At 37.4% G+C, this 25793-nt stretch overlaps 1 protein-coding gene across 1 annotated transcript in view; it reads left to right on the top strand.

The window, feature by feature from the left end:
- Positions 1–14302: 14302 nt before the first annotated feature.
- The window catches only part of LOC147247690 (uncharacterized), a 68314-nt gene continuing 56823 nt past the window's right edge, over positions 14303–25793 (top strand). The window contains exons 1-8 of the mRNA XM_086180644.1: positions 14303–14324; positions 17316–17366; positions 18328–18363; positions 21714–21740; positions 21967–21993; positions 22912–22938; positions 23026–23052; positions 24795–24821. The gene's annotated coding sequence lies outside the window, so the exon portion shown is untranslated. The remainder of the gene's footprint in view (positions 14325–17315; positions 17367–18327; positions 18364–21713; positions 21741–21966; positions 21994–22911; positions 22939–23025; positions 23053–24794; positions 24822–25793) is intronic.

Raw genomic sequence — 25793 nt, 5'->3', positions numbered from 1 at the left:
GCATGCTAAAAAAAAAGTGTAACATTAATTTGGATGAAGTAATTATTGTTCATCAACATCTTTCCTATTACTCTTTTCTACAACATAACTTAAACCTATACGCAGATGGGAAAACAATACACATAATGTAAGTGTTGTCAAATGGGACCTAGCAAATACAGGCAAGCTGATTTATAACACTGTTAAAAAAAAGGTCTGCTTTGACAAAATGTCACATTAATCTGTACTAGACTTGATGAAATTCTCCAAATACCAGTTTATCCCTAGCTGAAGATATAGATGATTTCTGATTTCACTTTCTCTTTGCTTTGTCAGTTTCTGGTAAGTGGAGTATACCCAGCGATGGCAGAGGTTTCAGGGCTCACTCTGGCAGTCCCTGGAGCTTACACAGTGAACTTTTTGGATACACACTGATTCCAGATGACTAAAATTGATTTTGTGGTTTATGCTTCTGTGATCAACCATCATGTAGCTTTGAAAGCATGGACTAGCCTTATGTGTTTGTGGAGTATAACTGGTGTTTGAGGAAAGAGATTATACAGCTCAGTTAGTCAATATGTTGTAAAAATCATTCATCAAAATGTTTCCTCTTTCTCTCTGTCTTTCTATTTGTTTTACAGGACCTCCAGTAAGTAGACAGGACACCTTGTATGAGTCGCATGGGGTAAAGTGACTTGCTTTTTTACATTTTGGTGTGTGAAATAGGTGAACTCAGCCTCTTAAGCTTTAAGTATGTAATGCCATTTTCATGCCTTGAATCAATACATTGGTGATCTGCATTGCTCTCTTATATTTCCCTTTTTATATCATGAATTTTTCTATACTTCAAAAAATGTGATTCTAATTGTGCACATAGATCCAAACCTTGTAAATCTTTAACACTGAAATAACATTTAACTCCTTTTGTTCTATAAAGAGTTGTTTGCCAGCCTTAGCACTTTTGCTAAAATAAACTGATCTTTCAAAAGATCCATTTCTGAATGTGCAAGCAGGGACAGTATCAAGAGCAAGGGAATCTAGTTTTGTGCATTTATTGATTATTTTCTTAAGAAAACCAACATTTTTATAAGACTGACAGGAACTTTGTTAATTTCAGAAAGAATATCAACTCCCGTTGTCCATGCCCTGCCATGTAAATAATCCTTTTTCAAGTTGACCCTTTTTGTCAGATGATCCATTATAGTTCCCCCTGACAATACAACAGCGGAAACATTAATCGTCAGAAAATCTTGTCACTTGCACAGAAGACAAATTTTATGGCTGCTGCTATCATTCTGCTAGTAGAAAATTCTAAGGATAGGTCCCTACACTGGAGAATGGTGAGACATATTTTCTTCTTTCATACAGCTCCAAAGTTTGGAGCATGTAACTTCAACATGTCAGAACACTTATTGGCTCATACCAACCAATCATACATAAATTAAGGTTTTCACCAATCTAATATTGAAATCATTTCTCTTTTTGCTTATCACAGATCAAAAATTTAATCTGGAGTACTTAAAAGGGATAAACTTCAAAATGCTTCAGTTGAAGATATCTGTTTTTATCTTTTTCATTTGTTCAGAAAGCTGCTTGAGACAATGGCTTTCATTTACCTTTTGAGTGTAGAAACTGGTGCAGATAGGAGTGTAGAAATCGTCTAAAGACAGGATTCGTATGTGACTCATGGACCAGTCAATACAGAGATCACAATGTACGAATGATCCAATTTTGATAATTATCATTTAAATATTATGCACCAATACATTCTCCTACCCGACTGTGCTCGTTTGAACATACAATAACATCCTGTGCAGCATAATGTTGAGCATAATTCCGCAGTCATGTCACAAAGTTCCCATTCACAGATCCAAGACAGCTGCAGTTCTCATTCACCTGTCTGTATGTTAGAGATCTGTGTAACCTACACTTCTGCTGTTTGTGATGTACTATATGCTATATGAATACAGTACTAAATTATATTGATGTGAGGCAGTGCGGTGGTGCAGTGGTTAGCACTGTCACCTTACAGCAAGAAGGTTCTGGGTCCGAGTCCTGGCTCGGGCACGGGATCTTTCTTTGTGGAGTTTGCATGTTCTCCCTGGGCCTGCGTGGGTTTTTTTCCGGGTACTCCGGCTTCTTCCCACCATCCAAAGACATCCAATTGGGGACTAGGCTGATTGAATACTCTAAATTGACTGTAGATATGACTGAGTGTGAATGGTTGTCTGTCTATATGTGTTGGCCCTGCGATGGACTGGCAACCTGTCCAGGGTGGACTCCACCTCTTGCCCGTAGCTGCAGGGATAGGCTCCAGCCCACTCCCCCCCCCCGCCCCCCCATCGGTAACAGGAATAAGCAGAAGAAAATGGATGGATGGATGGATGGATGGATGGATTATATTAATGTGAAGCAGAAGAAATACTTCTCAAGTAGATGACTCAAGTCATTTGGAGCACCTTCCTGTCCCTGCTATCACCATAAGCTTGATTTTATATGCATAAGTGACATCCTATGCATAGATGACAGTAAGCATGGTCTCATAACAATCATTTGACTCTGCCAAGTTTACTATCCTGCATTGCAAGTCATGCTGACTTGAAATTGTGTTAACTCAATCTGACACTTGTCATTAGACTTAATTATAGCCTCCGCTGAGATCCCCATGCATAAATTACTAACTGATAAGAACCTTGTGTGGAGACGATTGTACAGCCATCCCAAATGGGTATGTGTAACAATCTGGTGTTTAAGGTCATGGTTTTGGACTCTCAAATTCTTTTCAACAGGATCCATAACAGTGCGCTCCACTGTAGAAAACTGACGAAAAGAATAGCCCAAACTTCAGGTCAATCTTAGCATTATCTTCTAAATGAAGGAAAATATTGTCACTGAAGGACAAAGGGTTAAGTTTCACTCAAGTCCAGAAAAGGCTATTCTATATCCTGTTCTTTAAAATATAAACAGTCCATTACAAAACAAACAAAACTGTTCTCCCATCTATTTCTTGACAAAAAAGGTTAGCAACTTTAAATGACATGATAGAACTCATCTGTTGGCACTGACATTACCATTACCAGTGTTTGGTTAGTTAATTGGTTCATTTGTGTATTTTGTGTATTTGTAAAATGTGACCATTAGTATATCTGTTTAAAACACAGTCATCCAGAGGTGAATACAGTGCAACTTGTAACATTTGCAAATTGGGCATTCTGCTAGGCAGATAGCACAAGAGCTATGTTTAGCACCCCAAATTTGGTGTGAAATATGAAACTCACATCCCCACAGTCTCAAAAATACATTCATTCATGTTACATTTTTCTACACAATGTGGGTAAATGAAGTCTAAAGATGCCCGGTCTGAGCAAAGACACACAGAGATGCACACACTACGCCTGATCGTTCAGTGATCAAAGTTGCAACATGCAATGGCTTTAATTTATTCAGTGTGTCCAATCCTCCTGTACCAGCAGCAGGAATAATAACCCCTCCCTGCTCCTGTCACAAAGCAGTATTCACTTATCAGCTGTACCCCTGTGCCTTCATCAATTCATGGGTATTTTTTGGCCAAACATAAAGTAAACCAATCAGAAAGTCTACTTTCTTCACCCAAGAGGCATGGGCAATGCAGCACTAACTTGTCAGTTGAGAGAGGACCCTTTCTCTCAGTTCCACTTCCGTTCACTCTTCTGTTTGCCCTATTGCTAAGCATCCCTGCACGATGGTTGCAATGGAATAACCCATTATACACCCTAATTTCCTGAAGATTAATATCTAATGTTTAGCTTGTGTTCAATTTCAGACACCAAAGTAGAGCATGTAACACTGAAGCTACAGTATATTAATTTTTTCTGCTATACCCAACTCACATTTTATTGAGAAGTGGTACACCCAGGGACCATACTGTACATCCTACATACATTGGCCAAATATATCCCTCTTCTCTTATCCTCCAACTCGTTTCTGCTTTTTCTTTCATCCAGGAGCACTTTGCCAAATGGAAGCCACATGTTGTAGAGTTACTGTGTAATTTAAGTGGAGGGTCCCTTCTGGCAGTCAGTAACCTCTGTGCCTCACAGAAAGCCCCGAGAGACTTTGTAGTAAATGGGTAGTCTCCTACATGCAACATGTTCACACTCAGCACCTGGCAATGCACCTTAATGCACCACTTTCTGACTGCCAGAATTAGTAAAAAAAATAAATAAATAAGTACTGCTGGATGGAATAGCACTAGCCACACTAACCCCAAACACTCAAGACTGGAGTATGGATAAATTACTTTCACATGGATAAGACTAGTGTGTGCAAAACAATAACCAAACAAAGAAGCCTCCAAAAGACCAACAATATCTAACATTGTTTTTTTTCTGTAAATAGGTAAAGATAAGCGACATTGGTGTATTGTTGTTTTCTCAACTAAAGGCTATCATTCTGTGACTAAGGGAACTTTTAATAGCAATTATTAAAAAATAAGAAATAAAAAAAGGAAAAACATGAATAAGTGTATCTGTTAAGTGGAAGTGTTTCCCTTCCTAATTAAGAGGTTTTTGAAGATGGATGTAAAGAGCACAGCACAAAACAATAAGGGGCAGGAGAGGGAGGGTTGGGGTTGTAATAATATGGGATAAATTGAATGTATGAATGACAACAGACGCTGAGAAATATTGTGCAGAAATTAGTCTGCAAAATTTTGAAGGGTGTTTATGACAGAGATAGTCTGAACAGAGGTGCAATGCCCTACAAAGCATTTAAATTGTGCAGCAAGACTTATTACAACCCCAAGTTGACAGACAAATAATTCTGAAATTCATTTTAATAACAGATAGTTTATCAAAGCCAGTCTGCAAAAACACAGATGAGTGTATGATGTAATATCCATGTTACCCCCACCCCCCTAGGAAAGTGTGGACCCCTTCTTCTGTAGGAATATTGATAACATCCAAGTAGAACCAGTTATTATACTCAGCTCAATATTAGTGCCTCAGCAGCTGTTTAGACAACATCAACAATGCAAGAGTTTGGTTTTAGAATATGGACCACTATTGTATTCATGCTCCTGGTGATTTTTTTTTTTTATGTAATTCACTTGCTGATATGTGGTCATATCCACATTAGGAAGGTATTCAGTTGAAGTCATTCATTTTAGTTAAGACTTCATTATGCTGAGATATGAAGGTATTTAACAAAATTGAGCATGCTTTGATGAATCGTTGCATGTGTCTTTGTGGTGAAATGAATAAACTGTGCCTTAATGTATATGTGTTGGAATTTCTGTTTAATAACAGTCTAGATGCATGATACTGCATTAGGGATATTTACATTATCTGGAAAAATTCACTCTTTCCTTTTTGTACTATCCTTCTCTCACCTGTTTTCAGGGTCCTCCTGGACGAGCTGGCTTTCCGGTAACTGTCTATTTAACATTTGTCTTTGTATGTAGCTTTGTATTTGCATGAGTTGATATCAATCACAGCAGGATTGACCTCTCCAACTACTCTAATGTGCTGTTGAATATTTTATATTTAAATTAGAAACATTTGAATTGATAAAAACTAGAAAGCACTCAAACAGTGCATACCTCCGCTCCCTGTTTTACTCTGGGGCCCAGGCTTCAAGCTGCAATAAGTAGGCCCTTACACCTCCACACAGTGTGTGGCTGTTCCAGAGCAAAAGGAAGCGTGATAGTATGGCATAGACTTTAGTGCAACTATCACGTCCTGCATCTGCTAGTTAGCTCAAGAGAATTATATTGATGTACATTATATCACTTGAAGACACAATAGTGTCATTTTAATTTAAAGCAAATGATGTTCGTCACAACACAAGTTGGCACTATGACTGTGACTTAAAGCATGGTCGCTCATCAAACAGAAAGAGCCAGACAGAAAAGAGCTGGCCATCCAATTGCTACAGATTTGTGTTCAGCAGTGAAATTGACCACTTCAGGAACACCACTAATGAAAAAGTTACTGTCTTCACTTTTACTCATCACCAACTTCTTAGGGTATTTGAGCACACATTTGAGATGGATCTGGTCTACCCACCCGAAAGAGTACATAATATTGCATGGTCTAGTTGGAGCCATGAATTCCTCTAGTGCTAACTGTGATAGTACCTAACAGCACTAAACAATTGTGGATTCTGGTCACGCATACTCATGTGATGTTAGGTTTAGGCAGTTAAAACACTCTGATTCTCTGAACTTTTCACAATCCTTTCTGAGCTTGAGTATATTTCATTGATATGGCTAATTAAAAGAGCATGCTACAGGGAAGGAAAATTCTGTTGAATGACAGTAAATATTTTACAGGTTTTACTAAATTATAACATACTGTAAACATGACCTCATTGTGTAGACCAGGGCATGGTTCAGAAAACCCTTTTGAATACAATTTAGTTGTACATGTGTCCAGCTTTGTACAGCAATAGAATTCTAGACATGAAATGAATCAAGCCAAATGAAAAGATATGATTTGTAATGTAAAGAAAACCGAACTCTGGTGACTTGAAGCTCAATCATCTAGGGCTTCCAAGGTTTGACTGCCCATACATAGGCTAGCTGTGAAGGCTTTAGGCTAAAAGGTAAAAGAAGAGCATCAGTAGTGTCTACTCTGCTCCAGTGTTGATCTAATTCTCTCAGACAGCTTACATTTCCTTTTTTACTTTGACTTTCCAACAACGTTTCATTTGTAAATATTCACACAGAGAAAATTCAAACCTGGAGGCTATTCGAACAACAGGTAAAAACAAACCCCAATTCTGAAAAAGGCCAATGAAACAGTCTCAAGCAAACACAGACCTCAAGAATTTGTTTCTAAAGTTTTCAACCTGTGTCAAAGGAAGTATGAGATTATGTTCGGGGAGGAAATGAAATCAGGGAAAAGTCTTCGACTGAAGGACGAGAGGATGTGGGTAGGATTTAACTGCAAGAATTGCAAATCAGTGAGCAGATTTTTGTATAGTTTTTTTCTAACCACAAACGACTGCCCCCTCTGATACTATAAATAGATAACATTGCACCTCTTCACACTCACACAGACATGAAAATTTTTTCGCAACACATGCTCATGTTTTGAAATAGCAAATGAAAGTGTGTCCGTGTGCAATTTCTTTCATGTATTTTACCATCACATTCATACATTTTATTCTCTCATCTACTCCTCATATATTTATTGATACTATATATTTGAAACCATGCTAATACCATACTACCATGTCAAGTTGAGGGAGAAAAGCAAGCCAATAATGTAAACTAACCGAATATGTGTTATCCAAAAGGTGCTAACGCCAAATGTGTAATTTATTGAAGCATTCAGAGGACATGCCAGTGCCTAAAGGAGTTTTGTCTTAGCTCCCATTTTAACATCACTGAGCATTAAACAAGATGTGTGTGTTTTTTGAAAAATTTGTTAGTCCAACATATATTTGTGTTTCTGAAAACTAGTCCCACTCAGGGACTAGCCTTCAGGGATTCAGTTGAAAGAAAATTACTTTGAATTTGACATAGGCTAAATTAACTGTGTAAATGTGAATCATGTCATTTCAAAGATTTAATAGATCAAGTAGTTACTTCGGAAGCCTGTTCAAAATAAAGAAAGAGTGATAATTATTTACTACACTGACATACTCTTTGCTAAGAGCCAAGACAAGAAGGGTTATAGCCCACATCATTTCCATGGTATTGCCTTACCATATTTATCTTTAAATACAAATGTTAATATTTTAGGCCCTGGTCCCATGGTGGTGCAGTGGTTAGCACTGTAGCGTCACAGCAAGAAGGTTCCAGGTTCAAGCCCCGGCTTGGGCACGGGATCTTTTGGTGCGGAGTTTGCATGTTCTCCCTGTGCCTGCGTGAGTTTTCTTTGGGTACTCCAGCTTCCTCCCACTGTCCAAAGACATGCGAATAGGGAATTGGCTAATTGGATACTGGAAGTTGTATAGGCATGTCTGTGAGTGTGAATGGTTGTCTGTCCTCTATACGTTGGCCCTGCAAAGGACTGGTGACCCATCCAGGGTGTACCCTGCCTCACAGGCAAAAGCTGCTGGGATAGGCTCCAGCCCCCCACCCTTCCACCAATTACACAGCACCAGGAGGATTTTTGTGATCCCTGAACAGGTCACTTGGGGGTTCAGTATCTTGTTCAAGGATAATTTGACGTGGTCACAGGGGGAAGTGAGGATTGAACCAATGACCCCTGGGTTGCTTGTCATGCCCCTACAAACTCAAAATGACCAGAAAAATAGGAATCCAAGTTAGTGCTGTCCCTCTAATACTAATTCAGCTAGTCCATATTCGGTGATATGTGCACAATAACTAAATGACTGACAAACTAAATAATGTCACAAGAGAAGTCTGGGATAGAAACAAGACTTTTCCAGCAGTTCAGGTTCAGTGATCTCTATATCAGAAAATAATTTCCATGTGGCATAGCCTCACAGATGTTGTATCAAAGACATATATAACACACTATGAGAGACAAAATTTAATATTGGGGCATGGCATGGCCTCTTAAAAATCCTTTATGGACTCAATCAGCAGAGCCATCCCCTGATTATCCAAAAATGTACACAAAGTCATACATTGTGTTCCTGCAAATAAAAACCACAACAAAAACTTTGATTTATGAATGTTTGCCATTATCCTCCCCTAATCCCCAAATGAAATCTCTCTTTTTCCATGACCCCCCCCCCCCCAGTGAGTTTTTGATGGCTTCAGGAATGAGTACATTCATCTAAGTCATTTTGACATGATACTGTGTATGTATGAACTCTTACATGAATGAACAATGAAGTCTCACACCAAATGTATTTCATTTTCTTTCCTGTTTTTAATCATAGACACAAACCATGTTCTTCAAATAATGACTTTGCTAAATCAGATATTTATTTGTTAAGAATCTTGGGTTCGGCACCTTGTGAGGCAGCTGGGTGAATTCATTTTGCTAGGCTTTAAGTTTTATGTTTGGGCTAATACTAACGGTGGTTTGGGCCATGAAACTTCCTTCAGGGCGATAAGGGTGTGGTATAGGTGTGACAGCAGTGAGACTGTCCATTCAAAACAATTATGGCAGCTCCTGAAGAGTTTAGCATAGATGCTGCTAATGCTGCTATTGTATCAATTTTACTGCAACTGAGTTTTTTTTCTTTGAAAGAAGAGCAAAGAATGACACTGAAAATGTTACTTCCATCAAGAAAAGCCCTCAATCTTTCAACTGGTTTTGGCTTCTACATAACATTGATGATGGATTGGTTGAATTTAACATGATAGATAGTCATAGATTGCTGGTTAATCACCTACAGAGTATTTTTCAAAAGTGGTGGTGCTGCTGTATAACAAACTGTCTGGTGTGTCAATTTAGGGTTTGGCATGGAAGTCTTTCCATTTTCCTTTTCACAGCAGGCATGGCATGGTTAATTGACTAAACCCTCTTAACACACTTTTGTTTGTTATGCGTAGAATCGATAGCATGACATTTGGACTTCTACCAACTCTGTATACTCTGTGTTCATTTCCAAAACAATGAGAAGCAGCAGTTATAATGTATGATGATATGTCCCAATAGTCCTAATGGAAAAACCCTGGTGACAATGATAGTAAATGCTCTGTTTTCCATAATGTGAGAATGTAATTTAATTCCAACTTGATGTAATGCCTTTGGAATACAAAGAGGTTGTTTGTCCACATGTCAAGTTATCACTTTGAGTTCTCTTCAGTCTTCAGTCAAACTCATTGAACCCTATTCCTTCTTAATTTGCACTGGTCAATAGGGTGACAAAGGAAGTATGGGAATTCCTGGAAGAATGGTGAGTGACTTGGTTTTGAGCGGTAAATGCACTGTTAAAGTGGTGACATTTTTTTTTACTTGACCAATGGCAAAAGTAACCTATCTATTATAAAGAAAACAATGTGTTAGAGCAAACCCCAACTTATAAATTACTGCATGGAAGTTTGCAATTCAGTATTAAGATAGCATCTCTCAAAATCAAGTAATGGATATCATATTGGTGTTTGTGGCAATTAATTAATTAATTCAATAGGATATAAACTTGTTACAAAATTTATATTTAAGGCCTGCTATTTAGCATTTATCAGCAGTATATAAAAACAAACAACAAAGTACACTTACTTACTCATGCACAGAATTGATCAATAATTATAACGCCTCTTTGATGAAGACTTATTTTGTGTTATGGCAACTGTGTTTTACCATATTGTCTTTCAATATCTCTTTACGTAGTAGCCAGATCCCGCAGAAGGCAGTTCTTGTTCAGCATCACGTTACTTTAATATATTAGTAAAAATAAACTATACTGGACATCTGTGTTTTCGATACAGCATATGAATGCTGGATAGGGGAACTTAAAGTAAAGTGTTACCATATAGTCAGTTCAGTAACATGATATAGCAAAATGAATATATGGTTCTATTTACCTGTAATTGTAATAATACATCAGTTTTTGATTACAACCGAAACCATCTGATATTACCCCTGCTGGCTGTTGTTTTAGAATTCAATTGTCTTTAGTGATACTTTTAAAATATCATCTTTACCTGAAGAACATTTTTTTTTGTGGTTCCTAATGTTTTAATGTGAATTTGGGCATATTCATAATGGCATGCCCATCTGTTTTCTACTACCTACATTTTAACACAGATAATGCTGACAGAGGGAAAGAATTACTTGTAATACAGCAGCATAAATATACTATACAGTACTGCCCTATAGCTATCTGTTACATGTATAATATACATAGACAGTTATGCATGTATGCAGTAATATACAGTGTTTTCTGTTTAGCAATCAATTACTTTGCTGTAACTACCATTTAATAGTTCATGTCCTCTAATTTACAGAATTTCAACAAACGTATAACTTTTTAAAAGTTTATATTTTTACATTAATTGTTTGATGGTCTGCATCGCTTATTTTTTTCACAGCATGAAACCATTCAAACAAGAACGTTAAATTTTCAGGCAAGGCTTTAATTGAGTGATACAATATTGTGTCACTGGTGTATTCATAAAACTTAACCCTCTAGTTTTAGGTGAGGTTATCTCAAACCCCCGCTCAAAGAAAGTGCAGTGATAAAATTAATAATTAATCAAAGCTGTGAAATCACTGTGTCAAAGTTTCACAACTCTCCCCGTGTTACCCTTGTCCTCATACATTTGCCCTTACTTGGGATTAATATGCATCCTGAGCAATCTGATCCAGAGTTGACACCTCTTAGTACAGGTGTGAACCCACTCAGGACACACTGAGGACACATTGACATGTGATCACTCAAGAAAATACATGTGACTCAGTCCACTACTGAATGTTATTTAAGAGTTGCAAATTTGTCCTCGGCTACACTGAAGCAATGCCTTATCATCTGATGTCATTTTTTCTTTAAGTGGAAAGAATTATTACACAGTGCCTGGTAATTTTGATAGCCCATGGAGCTATAATACAAGTGTTTTCCAGGTACATGCGAAGTAATAGACCCACTTTGTATTGGTTTAAGTTCTACCTCTCTGCTTTTCATATTTGATTGATCTGTGTGGAAATGTGTTGATGCTCTCTCTCAAGTTAAGGTCAGTTTAGCTCACCCAGCAGCCAATATCACTCTCTTCTTTCTCTGCAGTCTCTGCAGTCAATTAAATATAAAATGCACAGATCATCCAAAGCAACAACTTAATGTTTCGTCTAAGCAAAACCATGGCAAAAAAATGTACTTGATGATTTAAATGTATCTTTTCCACATAGTGATTGATACTTTTGATTTAGGCAAAGGTGATCTTTAAGACGCAAACATTTGTGGTTCACATGTACTTCATATTTGAAGGGGTTAGCTTATTACCAGAAGATTTTAGCGTGCACACCTATTGTAATAAATGATAAAATGCTAACCTTTTAGTCAAAGCTTTGACTTGATTTATGTTCCATCTCTCAATTTTGGTTGAGCAGTGCCTGAAAAAATGCGATAATAGAAAAAGTGGTCACAAAGGATTTTCTCCATACAGTGGCTGGGCCAACTGCTGCCCCCTCACTCTTTGTTGAATCATTATTAAGACTTAAGATATCTGGAGAGAAAACATTCATTACATGCTGTAACTCCAGCTTTATGACTATAGGTACAATGTTCTTGTACATCAAATTTTTTTCCCCCAACCTACATTCTGGTAGACCCACCTTACTCCGCTTTTGATTGGCTAGCAAAGACCTGCCCTGCTCTGCTTCCAATAGGTTAGTACTTATTGCCTTCCAGGCGGTGTATTGTGATTGGATGCTCTGCCTCACAGTTGTTATCCATGCTTTTGTTTGTTGTGTTGCTATGTGTACAGTGACAGTGAAAATATAAACTGAATATAGTTATAGCTACAGTAGCTTAAGTTCATTTTAAGATTTGTAGCTTAAATGGACTTGTCGCTGTTAAGTTTTACATGGAATTGCTGCTAGTAATATATGTTTGAAACAAAGCTTAGTCATTTCCTCTGTTACAGCAAAAAATGAACTACACTTTTTTCAGATTCCATCTTTGTGATTCTAAAAGTAAGTTGGTGTAGCGTCACAACAATAGCGTAGCATTACTTGTTCAGTTTCTGTGTAAAGATCCATTTCATGTTTGAAATTGTTTTTTGTCACATTAATGTAAATATCAGTCACAACAGTTCAAGTCTACAGTGCATGAAATTCTTATGTCCCAGTCCTTCATTGCACTGGTGCGATAAACCTAAGTTAAAGCAGCAAGTAAAACAATTAATAGTAATGCACATATCAAATGTACAGACATCAAGTCATCAACCAGACTAACGTTAGCTATCTAGCTATAATTTTATTCACTTTTGCTGATAATCACTGGCACAGCACATATAGAAACACTTGCAATGGACACCTGGGCAGAGCATGAGGCAAGGTATGAGTCAGCATGCAACCACTGCCTGGAAGGCAACCAGTACACGCCAATCAGAAGCAGATTTTGGTTACTGTTTGTTGTCCAATCAGAAGGGGGTTGGTAGAATATTAAACCCTCTGGTTAATAGGAGTGCCAGCGGCTGCTTTACACAATTGTAATTTACTACCACCAGGTGAAGATCCCTTGAGAAGCAACGTGGTAGATTATTTCAGGACAAGACAGATATGTTGTTGCTTACATATTGTTCCCCATGGTCATATTAAAGGCAAAAAGCTGGCTCTGTCTCCCTTAACTGTATCCAAACTCATTGAATTAAGACACATCCTGGTAATTCTCTCTATTAATGCAATAACATTGTTGCACTGGGCCCTATTTAAGCAATCTATGTCACTAGGTGGTTGGGGTGCACAATGTAATCTGCAAAAGGCAGTCATTGGATAACTAATTATTCGTACGTGTGTGTCCAGTTTCAATCCAGTCAGAGTTCCACATGTCATTCCCTTTAAAGCCCAGGTTGCGCCAGCCCAAGTTACACCAGCCCAGGTTGCACCAGGTCTGTTGCCACTGTTTCAGTTATGCATGCATTTCCAATCAGGAGAAGCAAGTGCTTCTCACCTGTCGACTCTGACCTCCTGGCACGTAAGCTTGTCATATTCAGTCGCACCAGGAATCCACCCAAGCCGTCAGAAGTGAATCAGGGCTGGGAAGAGGTGGCAGACAATGTTTCCTTGTCAATTGAACTGAATTGAACTGAATTGTAATGCTGTGCAATTACTCATCTGATTGATGTACCCTTTAAATAGAACTTCACACCACTGACCAAAGACCAGCCTTTCCTAGGTCTATGGCACAAACAAAACCTGAAATAGTAATATGTCACAGTTGTGCCATACCATGCCTCATCATCATACTCAAGCGCCTACTGGTACAAACTCTTTTGCTCGTTAAAGGGTGAGAGGGCTTGGGGTGAAAACATCATTTGAGCCAGCTAGCAATGAGGCTTGCACTTGACTGAGCGCCAGCTTGCACCCTGCATAAAATAGCCCAATCATGTTTTGCACCAACAAAGTAATGAAGGTACCTGTGTTAATATATTGAAAACCTCTCAAAATCAAAATTGATAACAAAGTGTAGTCTGTTTAAGATCTTTTAGGTAATCTGGTCCTATTTCCACCATTTGAAAACATATTTCAAACACTGTTAAATGAAGTATACTGAAATCTTTTGCTTTCACTTTACTCCACTTAGATAGACTTAGTTACCTTTAGATCTGTCATCATTTCCCCATTACCAGTCCTAAGTATGCTGCATGCCCGAACCCTCTCCATGTCTCTAACACTGGTTCCTCTCTCTCTTGTGTCTCTCTCCCTCCTTCACACCTTTCTGCATGTGTCTGTGTCTGCTGTGACTGATCCCAGGGATTAAAGGGACACGCAGGGGAGAAGGTAAGTTTAGGTCATGCCATACAAACTGCTGTTATGTTATATAATTTTATAGTTTCAGATTTATGTCTTAGGTGTTTCTTTTATATATCTGAATATCCATTAACCCAGTCTGTTTAGCTGAGCAAAAGAAATAGGATGAGTTTGTCAAACCAGTGAAGTAGTCTTAGAGGGTAGTGGTGTTGGTGGTTAGAAGTTCAGAACTATGCACTGAATTGTGTGCACAGGTACTGTGTGATTTATTTCAGGGACTGAGCACTGTACTTTAAAACAGCAAGAGGGACACATTCTATAAATGTTTTCCCACCCCGGTTGGATTACCTGAACTCTTTACGCTATGAAACACCATAGTAACAATTTCTCACATAAGAATCTGTGAGTTCTAATTCAAGACTCCCCCAAGAAAAAGAGAGGCATTTAGAGGCCACGGCAGTAGCCTACGTGCAAGTATTCTTAAAGAGAACTAAACAGTTATATATATACTTGTCAGCCTCATGGTGAAAATAACATGTTGGACACATTTTCAATAGGTTCTGATACTGACTTAGTGAAGCGAAGTGGGACATACTTCTATTTATGAATAGTATACTGCTGGAAAAGTAATGGCCTTTGCATGAATTTTTAGCCCCTTTTGGACTTTCAGCTAAGACAACCTTAGAAATGCTGAACCAATATTGACCCTCCTCTTGCTCCTTTGTTGATCTGACGATATTTGAGATGGATAACAGAATGAAAACATACATTATACAAGTCGTTGAAAACACATAGATCACATGTGACAGCAACGTGCTTATGCTATTGGCTCGGAGATCCTTAACAGTTAGTCAAGAAATTATTAAATAAAAGTCATAATTTAGACTTTTCATCCCCATCGTTGTGAGTTCTTAAACAAATTATGTACTTTATGCAATTTCAATTTTTGATATAATAATTTCAAGTGTATCTCAATTGTCCATTATCTTGTAATCATAATTAATTTACCTCCTCATATTTGCTACTTGTTTTGATCACTGATAATTTACCATGACAATATTTGTTATGATGATGATGATAATGATGACTAGCAATATAATAATAATAATAATAATAATAATAATAATAATAATAATAATAATAATAATAATAATAATAATAATGATAAAGTCCACATCTCTAAAGAACTCTTCCAAACACCACACTAAGAGCTAATTGGTTGCTTGGGCTGTGTGTGAGTTGGTGTTGCCACTGTAATCCAATATCTGTATGGGTTTATCTGTAAATCATCACTTGTCTACTTGACAATATAAAGAATATATAGAAAAAACAAAGATGCAACATAAAACTGTTTCAGATGACATAAACACTACTTCTCTACTCTGTCATTATCTTGCCTTTTGACCCCTAAGTGATACATCTGCCATCAAACTAAGAGTAAGAAAATTCTTGGCCCTCTATAGTAAATATTTGTTCAGAAATGTTGAGATTCAACTTTTGAAGGGATTGATGGATGACTGGGACTAACAGATATGTCCCTGTGATAGGGTTTCCATTTAAGAGAAAATAAGTTATTGGCTCAGAGGTAGCGTGCCCATCTACCGAAGGTTTGGGTTGATCCTCACTTCCCCCGGTGACCATGTTGAAGTATCGTTGTGCAAGATACTGAATCCCTAGTTGCTCGTGATGGCCTTGCAATGGACTGGTGACCCATCCAGGATGTACCCTGCCTCTCACCCAGTGTCAGCTGGGATAAATTCAAGCCCCCCCCCCCCCAACCCTTAATGGATAATCGAAACAGTGGAAGCTCTCCTACCCAATTCACTGTGTCCTTAATCAGCTCAACCGTGCTCTGCTCTACAACAATGCGGGACACAGAGTTTTGTATGAGGAGCTGATGTCATAAGAGCTATAATGCATGTGTTACCAATGACATTAACTATTGTCTATGATATTATCCATGACCCACAAAAGACAGAAAGAAAAAAAAGTCAAGCCCAAATCCTACTTAGAGGCATAGTGTTTCATTGACAGGTCTTGGTAGTCCATTAATGTTTCACTAAATGGTTCTCTCAGGAAAATGATTTCAAATGGAATTGTGAGGTAATAACAAAGACTCCAACAAGTTATAATCATTACACATTTCAATTTAAGTTTGACTAAAACTAGAACAAAAAGCAACATACTTAACAAGGTTAATTTGTTCAAGCAAGGTTACATTCTATGTGCATTTAATTTCTCTGCAATTATAGTGAATTTTAATTCCTATGGAACTGCATATTATTCATTTAATCACTGTTAGTTTTCAGTTTATTTTCATTATCCATCCTCATACTTCTGTGTAAACAAACAAAAAGATATCTCTTGAATAACAAAGTTTTAACCATTAAGTTCTCTGGCTATTTGCAAAAGACACACCTAAAAAGACTGCTCAAATGAATGTGGCAATTCTGATTCTTAGTCCTTATATGTTTTAAAACTCCAAAAATGCTTGATCATGTATTTTTTATACTAGTATACATGTGTATGAGACTATAAGTGGCCTTATTTACTGGTTATTTACTTTAACTATGCATTTCTATTAAAAAAAAAATTCTGCTATAAATTTGTAGTCTTTAATGCCAAATTGAGCAAATAACTGTGATGATGCCATCAGAGTTATTTGCTCAGACTGGAAGGCTACATCTGGAACCACAGAAGCCATTACACATCAGTTAAGTTGCAGGATACCCATCATGACATGATAACTGACTTTGATGTTTAAAATTGTCTGAACCCTTCTAATTTCTTGTTGGGCTAATGACTTAGCTAGGTGGCAATTGCTAACTAGCAAACCACCATGCTTGAAGAACCATTGTGATTTGTCCCAGCAATGTTTCTGGCAAAAATATTTTTAAAAATGCATTCGTATGTATTATCTTTAAATGTGTAGAAACTGCAGGGGGAGTAGGTGGGACTCCCTCTCTGCCCTGTTTTTTTTTTTTTACTTTATTTTCCCCTTGTCTTTCTATCTGTCCATAGGGTGCACCAGGAGAGCCAGGTCTGTCTATTATCGGACCAAGAGGACCTCCTGTAAGTGTCCTCATGGATCCCCAGACTTAATTTTCTCTTCCATCTTGAATGCCAAATGCCTCCCTGAAGAGCAAACCTTTGTGCTTCTCATGTCCTGCTCTTAGACATTAACAGATGTGACAGTTCTATTGATGAAACTGCTCAATTTGAGGGGCTTTTTTCCAGGCTTGCAGGGCACAGGGCTCGAGCAAACTACCAAACCATTTTTGTTCAAAACTGGGTGAATTCACCACAAATGATGAAATAATTATTAATAATTGTAGACTCTATAAACAGCAGCTTTGTTTAAGGGTTGGATGTGTGATTTGGCCCTAATTTGGATTGTTATTAATGTTGGTTTTATCAAGAAGGAAAGGGAGAATCTCAATCATGGTCTAACTAGTTGTCCACGAAAACATAAAGTCTTAATGAATGCTCGTATTTTGACTCAAATTCTCAAAACATTTTTGAATTAATATTGCATAATAAGTTAAGGATTTGGTAATATGGCTTTTATTTTAGCATAACCAAGATTCTAGCAAACTTAAGTAGAACAGACATCTGTTTTTCTATACCTGTACCACTCTTAATGGATGGTAATAGGCATTTCTAATGAAGAGCAGTCTGTGAAGGAAGTTCCAAAGCCAAATCCATAAGTTACAGCACTTGTCATCCAGGAACACCTAGTAGACAGTTTACCACAGCAGGTGAAACTGACATGAGAGACTCCTGTTGGGACCTTTGATCGAAAAAGGGAGTTAGTTGAATGGAAAGGTGGTAAAAATGAGAGGAAATAACACTTGAGGAGAGTCAAGTGTAAAACTATGTCATCTACGTCCAACTCAAACACAACATTAACCAAATGCCTCTGTTGTGTGGATGGATTGGAGTGACATTTGTATCTTCTTACAAAATCTTCTTCAAGCAGATTTTTATGTCAGACTCTCAGCCCAGCAACTGTTTTTTTTCTCTCTGTCTTTAGGGACAACCAGGAACAAGAGGATTTCCAGGCTTTCCAGTAAGTAATTTCCATAGTTCAGCTGATATAGAAATGGATGCTTAGACCTATTTCAGAAATGATTATTACAGTATTACAGTTACAGTTGTCATAAAATTCTGAGTTAGTTAGGAGCAAGCAAGCCTGTGAGATTCATTTCAAAACTCCCTGTTTGGAATTCCTTTGCTAACAATCATAGTCAATTCTGATTTATTCAAGTCAGTTTTATTTTTATAGCACCAAATCACAACAAAAGTTATTTCATGACACTTTACAAGTAAAGCAGGTCTGGCACCACTCTCCGTCAATTAATTTACACCTAACAATTCTATGAGCAAGCACATCTTGCAACAGCGGTGATGAAAACCTTTCTTTCAACAGGCAGGAATGGCCAATTGGAATGTCCACCTGCTTTAACCGGTTGGGGGAAAAGAGAGCAGGAAAGCAAGGCAGAGACAAAGACAGAGATAAAGAAGGGAGAGAATGACAAACAGATGTTACCAAATTGGAAGAAGAAAGATGAACAGAGAGAAAGAAAGAGGGATGGGGGCACAGTAAACAATAATGACTAGCTGCCAATTGTAACAACATGTACAGGTTACTCAAGCAACCAAATGCAGCATAATGAGCAATTATGTGCTAGCAAATACAATACAAACACAATGTTGATGTTAGTGTAGGTACAGTATTGAAAATACTAATATGAGTACTAGAACTAAGATGTAGGTGATGTGAGTGGCAGCTTGAGCCTCCTCAGGTGTCTAGCAGCAGCATCAGTTTGGGATATGGGAAAAGTCATTAAAAAGTATGGGTACAGGAGGACAGTGAGGACAGACAGGAGGAGAGAAGCCCAGGGCATCATGGGAGATCCCCTGGCAACCTGAGACTAGAGCAGGATATCGAAGGGCTAGGCTAAGCCAACCCTAACAGAAAGCTTTATCAAAAAGGAGCTCTTATGTCCACTCTTAACTACTCTCAAACATAGAGAGCATGTCTGCGTCTCGGACTGAAACTTAGAGATGGTTCCATAGGAGAGGAGCCTGATGACTGCACTGTTCAAAGTGATAAGCTCAATTAGTATCATAACTTGTTTCTATAATTAACTTAATTGACATAATGAGTAACAACATTTCAACTTAACTTCGAGTTTAGGGGATTGCAACTCAATGTTGATAGCCAATTCAATTACCTTCCTGAGTTAAAACAAAACTTTTCTTGAAGTTGAAAGCAAATGAACTTAAACCTTTAAGTTGAATGACCCTGGTAATTTTTACAGTATGAAGTCTCTAGCTCCCATTCTACTTTAAAAGACTCAAGACGCCACCAGTAACTCTGCATCCTGATAGTTTATGATTGTAGCTAGATAGTAGGGGACTTTGAGCTCAGTCATATCAAGGTGCTGTTGAGGGAATTTGTATCTCTCTCTTTCTTTCAGTAGCGATATGGTCTCCTACGAGTTCTTCTCAATATACACACAGCAACATTTTGGATTTTAGAGTGAGGGGGATTGGTCCGAGCACAGGTCCTTATGGAAAACCATGGCTAACTGTAGTGGTCTCGGATGAACAAGTACAAACTGAGATCGACCTAATGAATATGACCAAAACCAGTTTAGTGCGGTTCACTCAATGACAAGTTCCAGTCTCTCCAATAGCATAAGCTGCTCTAAGATCTAACAAGACCACCATAGGGACAAGTCCCTTATGTGATGCCATTCGAAGGTCATTAGTAACTTTGACTAATGCTGTGTCTGGTTGATAGTTGGCCAAAATATCTGGCTCTAGAGTTGTTTAGAAGAGGAAATTTTAGTTCATGAAGGTCAATGGGAGAGAAGCTTTTCAGTTACATGTCTGGGCCTACAGTTGTCTCTAAGGTGTTTGAGTTTCAGTATAACATAGGGTCAGCTGATGGCAAGAAGAGAACAATTCTACCTCTAATAAGATAAATGTTATCAAAAAAGTTCATGAAGTCATTGCTACTCAGGGAAACAGGGATACTTGACCCGATAGAGCTGTGGCTCTGTTAGTCAGTCTACAGTGCTGAAGAGAAACCTGGGGTTGTTCTTATTTTCCTTGATTAATTCTCAGTAATAGGCTGCTCTAGTTTTATGAAGGGCTGTCCTTTAGGGCTATTTTGCCAGATTGCCTGTCACTCTTCCAGTTTCAAGCCACACCATGTCTTCTCCAGTTTTTGAATTTTTGTTTAAGCTGTTGGTTTCAGAATGTACCATCGTGCATGTTTCAGAATTTTTTTTTTTAATGGGGCAACAGAGTTCAAGGTTGTTTGTAAGGTGCCTGTTGCACTATTGATGAAATGATCAGTTTGGGAGGGACTAAGGTTGACAACAGAGTCCTCTGTGGTAAGACATAATAGATTAGATATCCTAGATATTGAATGAGCAAATTGGTGGTTATTTCAAGCTATAATTAATTTAGTTTAGTTAGTAATTTAGTTTAATAATTAGATTTAATGTAAGTTATTTAATTTTATTTGAAAAGAAAATTTAAAAATCTACATCAGATTAGAAATACTTTGTTTGATTTTGATTAGTGAACAACACAATTTTAAACCAAAAAAAAATTGATGGCAAGTCATCTAGATCAAATTGATGTTGTCCTAATACTTTATCCTGATGTAATGTTTTGGTCAATCAATTTCACAACCTTTATTTAGCCTAATATTAATTTGTAATACATCTGATTTTGATCTCAGGCCAATTACCAAATTAAAAATATAATTATATGTTTAAAATGAGATTATTCATAACAAAAGAGTTGATTGAAATGAAATTGACTCTAAAAAAGTTCTTATCCTCCACATTGGCTGGTTTTATACTGCTAAACCAATTCCACTCCTGCGTCCAAACTCACACAGTGAGAGTAACTGGCAACAGCAAATAGCAAAAAAACATAAACCTGGCAACCAATACATTTTGACCAAATCTTATATGTGTGAACAGTTTAAATTGTCGAATGGCAGAATTCCCTTGTAAAAAAAAGTTCTACGGTATGATGACTGACAACTGATAACTTTTGAAAGTAGAACTGGCAAATTCTCTTGCCTTAAAAAGTAAAAGCTAAATTCCTAAACAATAACAACACTCTTGATTTATTCAACAGCAAAAAAAACTTGCCCATTGATTTGGTACAACCAGAAGCTCATGGTGGAAAATGCACAACACAATATTTTTTTCTCTACATACAGAAATGTAATATATATAAATAACATACATAACGTTTGGTGACTCAACATTTGCTATGGCCAGTTTTCCCACTGTTGTCTGTGATAGCACAAGATGTTACTTTAGAAATTTTCAATGCAATCTAGGTTCTTTTATGTAACTACATGGGAATTTCTCTTGTGTATTACAGGGTCCAATTGGATTGGATGGCAAGCCTGTGAGTTTACTCAAGTTTTGTTCAAAAAGTGAAATAACACTAGCAAGTGTTCCTTCAGAGCATGCTAAAAATGAGCAAAACTAAACCACGAATAATAATGGTCATTATCATAATAACATCTCTAATATGTAATTACTGTATATTTTTAAAATGTTTTCCAAGCAAATCAATTTTAACTATTATTTTATCATTTATTATTGTACCCACATTTTTAATCTTCATATAGGGACAGGCTGGGCCAAAGGGAGACGTGGTAAGTTTTGTTTAAATATGTCAGAAACCGTGTTTTACTGTATGCTGCTAATTTCAGAGGAAAACCGTGAAACCTTAACGACACATTTTTTTGTATGTTTTGTGGCATTTACTGTTAGAAGTCAAGACCAGCTTCAGTTAATTGCATTGATCCATTGATTTTGGTGTTCATTTCTTTTTAGCTGCCTGTTTGGTTTTTATATACAAACTTAAATGGAAAGTTTGCCCGAAAGCTGCTGTGATAGGTTCCAGCCCCCCACCCCACCCCCGTGACCCTTAACAGGATAAGCAGAAGAAAAATTGTAAATCTTGAAACTTGTGTGCATTTGCCCTAAGCCAAACAATACAGGTACACCTTGAACCAAGGGGCCTGAACAGTTCAGTTTCGGATCAGATTTTTTCCCAAATTATGTTTTTTTTGTTTGTTTGTTTGTTTTTTGTTTTTTTTAATCCTGGGGATTTAGATTTGGGAACTGGGGAACTCTTGTGGGAAAATAAATGGTTGAGTATGTTCAGAATAGAACATATATTGATTAATGCCCCTCTTTTATCTTCCTTTTGACATATCAGTATTGAAAATTAATTTAGGGAGCTGTCTGTTGGGTCACCATCAGGGTGTGCTTGGCTTTCTCCCAGAGATCATTAATTGGTCGCTGTGCTCTGACAGATATGTAGACTTGGCAAAACCCAGGGACTGATGGCCTGTTAAACAGTCAAAATAAAGAGCTTGTCATTCAGCATAGATGAGAAACTTTGGGAAGCTAATTGATTAATCTGATTAACTCTCATTTCACTCATCACATGGTAATTGAGGTCCAGTTTTCTCTATTGTTTTATTATTTATTCATTTGTTTTTTGTCATGATGCACATAGCTGCCCTAAAGCTGATTCAAGACTGTCTACCGCTTTTGTGTTTCAGGGTCAGCGTGGTCCTAAAGGACTCCCAGTAAGTGTAGCAAGTCTAAAACCAGTTATCAGAGATCATCTTTTGACTGTTTCCGATTGTCTTATTCTTGGTTCGTTTTCCATTTAGGGGGAACCAGGACTGAAGGGAGAGAAGGTGAGATATGGGTTTTAGTAGTGACAACTCAACAAGTCAGTGAGGAGAAGGCCCCTAAAATGACATATGACACATGACATAGCAGATTCTTAAAAAGGAATATTTAGACATTAGCAAGGAAACATAGTAGAGTATCCAGTCAGATATCCTTCACAAGCGCATCACGAGAAGTCCATGTCGTCACCCTATTAAAATAATGGCCTGAGTCATAATTTCAAGTTTCAAGGACAAAACAAAAAAAAAGTAACCAAATGCAGAGCATATGATATTTATTAATCATTTCAAACAAAAAGGCCTTGGCAGTGGATGGCTGTTGACATACATAGAATGTTGTGTGTCAGTTATGTAACATTAAAGAATAAAGTGACTTGGGCCAATTTTCGAACGTTCTAGTGTGACTTAGGCAACTTTAAAACTGGCTTAAACTGCCCTTTCATTTGATAGTGCAAACTCAAAACTGAAATTACCCTGAGTTAAATTAAACAAATGTCAGTTATATCAAATTGGTCAAGAGGTATTCCTTTTCCTCACTTCTCCAGGTCTTCTTTGCTGGGTTTTTATTGAACTTAACCCATTTCCAACATCCAGTTTTGACAACTTTTTGAAACCTGACAATTACCAGTTACCTGAATCTTCATTTTCCATCATCTTGATTTGCCTAACTGTGGCAAACTGTCAAAGAAGTGATGACACTCTATGGGCATCACATATTTCATGGACTGATTGTGTTGCTTCTTGAAGCAGCCACCATCATGAAAGCTTGTTAAATTGGCCAAGTCGGACATTTTATCCTGAAGAATCAAAAATGTTGACTTAGGCAAAAAATAAATTGGCTTAAGTCACCCTCTTGACATAGGCCATTGTCCATAGACCTTAAAGAGCATGATCCTTTCAACAAAGGATTTAGGTGATTTTAGTAGAGATGGCCAGCATTATCAATCGATGATAAAGGCCAAAAACTCATTTTCGTCAAAAAATGACTTAGGCCATTATTTTAATTGGGTGATGATGTGAACCTTTTCATGAAAGTCATATACATTTCAGCTTGGACAAAAACCCCTTAATCATCTTGCTTTTCTCTCCCTACTCTATAATTTGCATTCACCATCAGTTGATTATGCATTAGTCAGAGATAGTTAGATACTCCTTCAATCATCTCTGATATAAACATGAAAGTTAGGTAAACTAATTTCTACCACTGTCACTGTAAAAACACCTGCCTGACATGGCTTCTAAAACAAAAAAAATGATTTTCATGTGTTTACAGTTTATTTTTGCTGCCCCCAAGTGGTCGGAATGACATTTGCAAAAATGTGCTTGTAGTAAATATACATTAGTAGTTTCTTATATCAAAAATAGAACAGAGATAGCAAATCTTAGCCTGGCCAAGTCTGGGTTTAGAAAATATCAAGGTTAGGTCAGGTCTTAAGATGCCGCTGGCCTACTTGAGAGGTCGTGAGAATACGGTGTAGAATTAGACCTAAATAAAAATAATGGATCCACTTCATGTTTAGTGATGGGGAATGTTATGTATGAGACAAAATATGAATACAATAGGCTGTGTGGAGGACAAGGTGTAGAACTGTGCTTTTATTTGTTAGAATCTTTGTGTCTGCATTGGGGGCCCCATTTTATTTCAGATGAATTATCTGATTTTGATTTTAACTATTTAGTTTAAGAAAATTTAAGACAATTACTCGTTTCTCATCTTTGTCTGATTGAATTATTTCTTTTCCTTCCAGGGTGTCTGTGGTGACTACACACATAGAGTAAGCAAACACAATCTCAAAAATTATTCCTCCTAATCATTGTTTTGTCAAAAGCTACATCACGAGTGTTTATTCCAGTATCAGGATATTATTAGAATTCAATGCAATGTGGTCAAGTTGTATTATAACTGAACACTGTTCACTCCTCAGCTGATGAAATTAGTCCTCAGAGGCTCACATATTTTGCATACACTACTGTCAGAATAGAACAGTTGGAGGAAAAACTACAGGAGCTGAGTGGACAAATGATGGCTAGCATATGCTCGACACTTATGTGGCTCACCATCTTTTGGGTTCACTAGTTGAGAGAAAACAAAGCAATTACCATCAGTCTGCTAAAGCGTGCAGTTGGATATGATGGGAACCTGTGTGTAGTGGTGCCAAGAACCAGTATCTCCAGTGTAAAGGGGAATTTAGGGTCAATTTCCAGCATTCCTCAACCTTCCAGTTACGCAGCTGTCCTTTTAATTGCCCCAATAGATATTGGAATATATATCTCTGGACATTAAATTCTTTCAGTTTGATCAAGGTCAAAATGGGGGTTTCCATGGAAGAAGGGTCCAGAAAGCATTGTGGATTTGATGTTTTTAGCTTAGTGGGGACTCTTAACAAATTGTGTGCCTGCTGAATTCTGTAAGGGAGATCCATTTACATTGTCTGCTCACACTCCAGGCCTCAAGTCAGCGTTCCGTGGGTGAGTGTGGGTGTCTCCTTTTAAGTCCAACTGAATTAAAATAGAATTTTCTGTTGACTACAGTAAATATACAGTGTCTGTTTTTAAATTCCTTGTAAAATACTTCTCCGTTATTTGAATATAGCAAATCAAATCTTAAATAAATCAAATCAAAAAGATGTGTTTATATCAAAGGCAGACCAGACAGCTTTAAACAAGAGTCACAAGAAGGGCAGAAGAATTACTTCTAGACAAAGACCCTGAACATGATCTATTTTAACTAGAATGTTAGAATTGTA

This window comes from Aulostomus chinensis, chromosome 16, assembly GCF_037954235.1.
Source record: "Aulostomus chinensis isolate RoL2024-O1b breed Wild chromosome 16, RoL_Achi_v1.0, whole genome shotgun sequence".
In the NCBI taxonomy this organism is placed as follows: domain Eukaryota; kingdom Metazoa; phylum Chordata; class Actinopteri; order Syngnathiformes; family Aulostomidae; genus Aulostomus; species Aulostomus chinensis.
The sequence above is the reverse complement of the archived record's forward strand: the minus strand, read 5'-3'. Positions and strand labels throughout refer to the sequence as shown.